Source organism: Cetorhinus maximus, chromosome 2, assembly GCF_964194155.1.
Source record: "Cetorhinus maximus chromosome 2, sCetMax3.hap1.1, whole genome shotgun sequence".
Lineage (NCBI taxonomy): Eukaryota > Metazoa > Chordata > Chondrichthyes > Lamniformes > Cetorhinidae > Cetorhinus > Cetorhinus maximus.
Genome location: NC_135880.1, coordinates 8,992,696 through 9,000,490, shown reverse-complemented (window position 1 = coordinate 9,000,490; position 7,795 = coordinate 8,992,696). Strand labels below are relative to the sequence as shown.

The window sequence follows — 7,795 nt, the reverse complement described above, 5'->3', positions numbered from 1 at the left end:
AAAATGTCCTGTGGCGCTTCACCAGGGCATTATTCAGGCAAAAAAATTTACACCAGCCACGGATGGGGACATTAGAGCAGGTGGCTAAACCCTTGGTCAAAGCGGTAGGTTTTAAGGAGTGCCCTACGCAAGGAGAGAGTGCGACATACTTAATGGTGTTGGAAACTGATGTTATGCAGATGAGTTCTGAATTCAGCTGATTCGGCAAATGTGAATACTTGGGTTTCTTCCTAATCAGCAACCTGATCTTGTCCTTCACTGTGATGACACAGAATGCTGAATCAGAGGCCAAAGCAGTAAGTGTTATCGGACACGGACAAAAAAAAAATGCATACGCCGGACAAAACCGAAACAGGTTTTGAAACCAGCTTATAGGTTTTGAGTCGTTGGCCTAAGCAGCTCGCTCTGTCCAGAAGACCTCAATTAAGATATCCTTCGGCCAGCCCTTTTCTGGAGAAAAGAGCCCTAGCCTATTCTGGAATGCCCCACTCCAGTGTCTCTAAATCCTTTTTATAATATGGGGAGTAGAACAAATGTTCCCTCTAGGCCACGTGGCTGTGCACACGTCGGCCCCTATAAGGTACCAAGTGTGCAAGCCAGGCAGAAAATTTAAAGGTGCCGCACGCTTAAACTATTTGGCCGCTCACTCCCAATAACATTAGGAGGCAAGTTGCGAAAATTGTGCACTGGACTCCAAGTGTGGTTCTAAGCCAGGGGTTCTCAGCCAGTGATCCAAGGACCCCAGAGGTCTGTGAGAAGTTTTCAAAGGTCCCACCGAAAATAACTCTGGGTTTTTTACCCCTGTACCGGGGTCCCGTGGTCTGGCCCCAATCTAGTCTGAACAGAGGTACACCGAAATACATGAAGCAAAAGAGAGGGCAGAATGCGCATTAAAGAAACAAGTTTCGCACCAAGTGCCAAGCAGGCAATGGCGACAAGAGCTGCCAAATATTCCAGGCTCCCTCTCCCTGTCCTAGACTTAGGGAAATATGGCTGGTTACTGCAATCCACAGGCATGTCCAAACAAAATTCCAGGCATTGTATACTCATTCACCCACTCACTCACTCAAATTAAGTTAAAAAAAATACAAAAGCAAAATACTGGGTTCGCTGGAAATCCAAAATAAAAACAGAAAATGCTGGAAATTCTCAACACTTCAGGCAGTATCTGAGGAGGGAGAAACAAAGTTACTGTTTCAGGTCGATGACCTATCGTCAGAGCTTTTTTAAAATTCATTCACGGGATGTGGGCGTCGCTGGCTGGGCCAGCATTTATTGTCCATCCCTAATTGCCCTTGAGAAGGTGGTAGTGGTGAGCTGGCTTCTTGAACCGCTGCAGTCCATGTGGTGTAGGTACACCCACAGTGCTGTTAGGGAGGGAGTTCCAGGATTTTGACCCAGCGACAGTGAAGGAATGGCGATATATTTCCTAGTCAGGATGGTGAGTGGCTTGGAGGGGAACTTCCAGGTGGTGGTGTTCCCATGTTTCTGCTGCCCTCGTCCTTCTAGATGGTAGTGGTCGTGGGTTTGGAAAGTGCTGTCTAAGCAGCCTTGGTGAACAACGTTAGAGATGTAATATGTTTTAACAAATGAAAGGGGGGGGGTGGGTAGGAAAAAGAAGAGGGAAGTTCTATAGTAGGGTGGAGGGCACGAGAGATTAAATGACTGAAGGTGTCATGGTGGAAGGCCAAGTAAAGAAAGAAAAGATGTGTCTAGAGGAGGTGCGAATGGCGGAATGATGATCAGCTGCTGCCCAAAAGCAAAAATAAGAGAAAAACATGAGTAAAACCCAAAACCTGCAATGAGAAAGGAAACAAAGTGAAGGAAGAGGTTACTGTCTGAGATTGCTGAAATCTGTTGAGCCTGGAAGACTGGAAAGTGCCTAATCGAAAGATGATCTGTGGATACTTGAGCTTCCATCAAGCTGCATTGGAACAGTGTAGGTGGCCAAGGACAGAGAGGTCAGAGTAGGAGCAAGTGGAGAATTAAAATGACAAGAGAGCAGAAGTTTGGGGGGGTCACACGTTCGAACTGAACGAAGGCGTTCCACAAAGCAGTCTGCAATAATATATGTTTAATTGTATAACACAGAAAAAAACACTTGTGTTACGGAGGTCCCTGGTACTTTCATAACACAGAGGGTGGCCTCAGAAGCAAAAAATCTTAAGAACAAGGTTCCTTACTAGTTTAACATAAAGTCTCCACTTTTCAATCCTGTCCTACCTAGAACTAAATCCCAGTGTTTGTTTTGTCCGTAAGAGTTGGTCCAGCTACATTGTTTTGTTTTTAAAAAACTATTAAAACGGCTTCATTAGCTAATAGCTAATACTGATTTAATCTTTGCGGACACAAATTGTGCATTAAGTGATTGAGTCTCACATTTACATATAGCCTTGTGAGTTATGCTGACAGACATGACAATAGAAGCTGAAATAGAAATGTTGACTCCTGTTTAACAAGCTGGAAGACAAGATGTTTAACAAGCTGAATTTCCTGCTGTTTTCAATGGTGATGCAAGTTAGAAATTTATTGCGAGCAAAAACAGAAAACGCCGGAAAAACTCTGGCAGCATCTGGGGAAAGAGAAACAGAGTTAACGTTTTGAGTCCGTATGACTCTTTCGAAGGATCATACGGACTTGAAACGTTAACTCCGTCTTTCTCTCTCCACAGATGCTGTTAGACCTACTGAGTTTTTCCAGCATTTTCTGTTTTTGCTTCAGATTTCCAGCGTCCGCAGTATGTTGCTTTTATCTTGGAAATTTATTCTCCATTTTAATTTCTGTTAGCAGCGTGTAACCTGTGTCACAATTTCCTTCTGTCACCTCTAGTTTCCCCCGACGATTTCCTCATGGACTGAAATTGTAAGCAGGCTTCTTTTTGGTGCCTTAAGCCTTCGATAGAAACAGTAACCAGGTGAAATCTTCCTGCTTTCCTTTTATTATCATAGAATGATATAGCACACTCGGCCCACGACGCGCTTTGAAAGACCTGTCCATTTAGTCTCACTCCTCAGCCCTTTCCCTATAGCCCAGCAATTGTTTCCCCTTCAACTATTTGCCCAATTCCCCTTTGAAAGTTCCTACTGAATCTGCCTTTTCAGGCAGCCCATTCCAGATCACAACTGACCATTGCGAGAAATCTCCTTTCAGATTTGCTGTCTTGAACTTTCAATTCTCCCTCCATCCATCAGGGGAAGGTCTCCATAGACCAAAGCTGCAGCCAGAGACCCCCTGTCAGAAAGGAATACCACTTTCTATAAGGTGACAAATTAAAAACAGTAAACGATGAGGCAGTGGACGGCAGGGGAGTCAGCATCTGAAAGAGAAGAATAGGTTCATATTTTGAGTGGGATCTTTCTTTACAGTATCTGTCATTATGTTGTCCACTTTTACATTTTTGCGGGTAAATTTGAAACATTGACGGATAGACCAGTGAATACAATAGCACAATAAACCAGAGATTATAGTATTGAAATATAACAGCGCTTGTAATATCACAATGAATTAGTGATTGTAATATCACAATAAACCAGAAATTACAATATTAAAATATAAAATGCTTGTCATCACAATGAACCAGTGATTGTAATATCACAATGAACCAGTGATTGTAATATCACAATAAACCAGAAATTACAACATTAAAGAATAACAGTACTTGTAATACCACAATGAATTAGTGATTGTAATATCACAATAAATCAGAGATTGTAATATTACAATATACCAGAGATTATATTATTAAAATATGATAATGATTATAATATCACAATGAATCAGATTGTAATATTATAACATACCAGAGATTGTAATATCACAATGGACCAGTGATTGTAATATCACAATAAACCTGTGATTCTAATATTACAATAAACCAGAAATTACAATATTAAAATATAACAATGATTGTAATATTGCAATGAATCAGAGATTGTAATATTACAATATACCAGAGATTATCATATCACAATGAACCATAAGTTGTAATATTACAATATATCAGTGAATGTAATATCACAATGAACCCGTGGGGATAAAGTTCAATTTTTGCAAGTGCTTAAAACGGGTGTGCTAATCGCATTAAGACAAATGGAAAAGTCAGGTGGGGTCTATAAACAGCAGTCTTTACAATACCTGCTTCTCTCAGAATGACAATACCTGGTTCTCTTTTGGGAAAGAGTTTATAGAAACAGCAGCTGTTAGCTGTGTAATATTATATATGATATAAAATAATAACAGAAAATACAGGAAATACTCAGCAGGTCCAACATCACCTGTGGAGAAAGAAACAGAAGCTGGGGATTTTCTGGTCCTGCCTCTCATGCGACCTTTGTTTTTTTGCCGATTTGTCAAAGTGTCCATCCCGCCCCGCGATGCTTCTCGCCCTGGGTGGGACTGGAAGACCTGGCCAGAGTTTAACGTTGCGGGTCTGTCTGTGACCTTCCATCAGTTCAAACGTTAACCCTGCTTCCCCAGCCCACACAGAGGCTGCTGGACCTGCGGAGTCAATTTCCAGCACGTTCTTGTTTTTATTCCCAGATTTCCAGCCTCTGCTGGTATTTTGCTTTTTGTGCTTAGGCAATATTCTGGGGGAGCAGTACTCCCAAAGCATTTGGTCCCCGTGCAAAAACCGCGCGATTTAATTGGTGTTACAGCATGCAAAACATGAAATCATTCGCAGAACCTTTAATTTGCGTTTATTGATACAATATTTACACAGCATTGCTTCCAGTATACAACTAATCGTCTTTACAGCTTCCCTTATAAATATGCATCGAGAGAACCACGCAGTACAGCAAGTATACGCGAGGTACGACAGCGATCATCTTACAGTTACAGTGGCAACCTGCTGTCCAGTTAAAGTGCCTACAAACCATCAGCCTCAGAACAACACATCCTGCACACGTATTAAATCTTCTTACAACAGAACAGAAAACATTGATCGAGCAAAAACACATGAACACCTGGTATAAGCAGAAGTAATATGAGGCCAACTCCACTAATACTCTGAGCTCTTTAGTTTTTTTTTGGAAATCTTAACATGAGACAGCAATGGGTTGTCCTGTAAAATCCCTCCAATGCTCTCCACCCAACTCCCTCCCCCCCCCCCCACCCCCCCCGCACCCCCTCAAAAAAAATATTGAGTCCTGCTCAACACATCAGACAGCAGTTTCATTGGTAAGGACTGAAAACATTAAATCTATTCTGGAGAAGCTGGTTGCAATTGGAATTTCAGTATGGGAGGACAATTAGTTCCCCCCCCCCCCACCTTTATTCAAGGCTTGATGCTATAATTTGTTTTCTCGATCAGTGGGTTTTTTTTTGGTCGCTCATCACTGACTGTGCACCAACTGAGGACTGACTTGTGGAATGAACAATGCATCACCACAAGCAACAGCCCCGGGATATTCCAGGCAGTTCCAATCACAATGCAAACTTTCCACAGCCAGCCACACAGCACCATGGCACCGGGTTTCAGACTAGACTATGACGCCGAGCTTCAGTCTAGACCATGACACTGGGCATCAGTCTAGACCATGACACTGGGCATCAGTCTAGATGATGACACTGGGCATCAGTTTAGACCATGACAGTGGGCTTCAGTTTAGACCATGACACTTGGCTTCAATCTAGACCATGACACTGGCTTCAGTCTCGACCATGACACTTGGCTTCAGTCTAGACTATGACACTGGGCTTCAGTCTATACTATGACACTGGCTTCAGCCTAGACCATGACACTTGCCTTCAGTCTAGACTTTGACACTGGGCTTCAGTCTAGACCATGACACCAGGTTTCAGTCTAGACTATGACACTGGGCTTCAGACTAGATTATGACACTAGGCTTTGGTCTAAACTCTGACACTGGGCTTCAATCTGGACTATGATACTGAGGATTAGGATGGCCTGTATGGTGGGTGTTGCATGGTAGCTGTGGCTTTTGTGCCTTTGACATATTAGAATTGGTGGTATAAATATTCCACTGGTTGTCAACATGTTCGCTGAGCGTTCTTGTCAACAGCAATACCTTTCAGTTACAGACTTTGAACTGAAACAGTTACAACTGACCAGCAGCAGAAAAAAAGCCTGTAGAACAACAAACTTCTAATGAAAGGGAATGGATACACATCTCACGCCTAGAAAACCAGACATCTTCAATTTGTACAATTGTGCATTTTCACAGAAAGCTTTGATACATTCAGTAAAGAGACTGTACCCCATGTATAGGCATTAAACTGAAGAGTTCTAAACAATTAAAGATAGTTTTTTAAATATTTCTAATATATATATACTATATATAAAACAGCTTAATCACATATTTCATTGCAGCTAATCCATTGAGTTGACACCCTTTACTAATCTGTCACCTCCAGCACCAGTGGGAGGGGTGCATTGCTATTCTGGCGCTGTTAATAGTCTCATGCATCCATTGGTAGAGGGTATCAAACATAGAGGATGATCTGAAATCCTGGCCCTCGGGTCCACAGGAGGAGGAAGAGGAGCTGTTGGGGGTGTATCCAGCCCAGGAAGGGTGTGAAAATTCCAGTCGGACATAAACTCCACAACCACAAAAGTTAACACCAAGCGATTCACTGCCCATTGCACAGCAAACAGGGTGGTAGTTATTACATAACATTTCTTTTGAACAAAGTGGCAGCAACATCTCACCGAAACGAAAACTGCATATTATTAACTGAAAGGGTTTAAACCACATTGTTTATCTAACATTGTGCTGGTGGACGTTGAAAGGCTGAATGTCGTCCAACATCTTATTGGGGCTAACATCAACATATTGACATTCACTGCAGGGGCAGCTCACCTGAGCACTGGATCTTTGACCTTGGGGTTTTGCTGTCATACATTCCATACCCTGGTCTATCAGCACCAGGCCACTGAGAAGCGTGTTGGTCTGATTGTACCACAGGCACCATGTTCTAACCACTATAAGGAGGTTTACTGAGGGGAATTCTCTATCAGCCATAGGCAGTTCAAAACTAAGACTGGAGACCATGACATGGGCATCAATCAAGCAATACAGATTGACATTTCAAATCACTGTGCATCAAACTGAGAAATAATCGCTGCAGTAACAGTAATAATATTCTGATAGGAATAACATGTTAACAGTATTACAAAAGGTCAGAAAGCCATAATCCAGTCTTTATGCAGTGTTAGTGAGATTAATAATTAGATTCTTTCCTCCCCATCTATGATGTCCATTGTCATTGCTGAGGAATTTCGGAATTAAAAATGTGCACTTTGATAACAGCATGGTTTGGTTCATTGACCTGATGTTTGTGTGGAATATTCTGAATTCTGCAAGGGTAATGGGACAAAGCAAGAGAACCCCTTTGCTTCCAAACCCTCCTTTTAGATTAAAAAAATACCCCATTTCAAAGTTGATTTCCCTTTCATGTCTTAAAAAGGGTTCACACACAGTTTGAATTGTTTTACTCTGGTTTACAAGTTATTTCATAAGATTTTACTTGAGAATTTTGTTCAGACAGTTTGAAGAAAAATTGTAACCATGCTTGGGATTATTCTTCCCTCCTCCAAGTGAGATAATAAACTCATATAAGTACAGGGCTATCTAGACTGCAGACCGTATCTGTATCAGCTCAGTCAGCGTGTCCCAGCCCGTATTAATAAAGTATTAGCTAATATGTTAACAGGAGTAGAGGATTGATTGGTTAAAGTTTGGGAACTAGAAAGTAGGATTGGTAGATTGTTAAACAATGGGGTACCGCATGAATCAGTACTTGGGCCTCAGCTATTTACAATCTATAATGACTT

The 7,795-nt window shown here is 41.8% G+C and overlaps 1 long non-coding RNA gene across 1 annotated transcript; it reads right to left on the bottom strand.

Annotated features, from left to right (window-relative positions):
* Window positions 1-4,681: 4,681 nt before the first annotated feature.
* LOC144692143 (uncharacterized) lies at window positions 4,682-7,030 on the bottom strand. The gene is made up of 2 exons (XR_013579276.1): window positions 5,810-7,030; window positions 4,682-5,758 (listed from the first exon to the last, which is right to left on the bottom strand). It is a non-coding gene; the product is annotated as an uncharacterized LOC144692143 (long non-coding RNA).
* Between the last annotated feature and the right edge of the window lie 765 nt (window positions 7,031-7,795).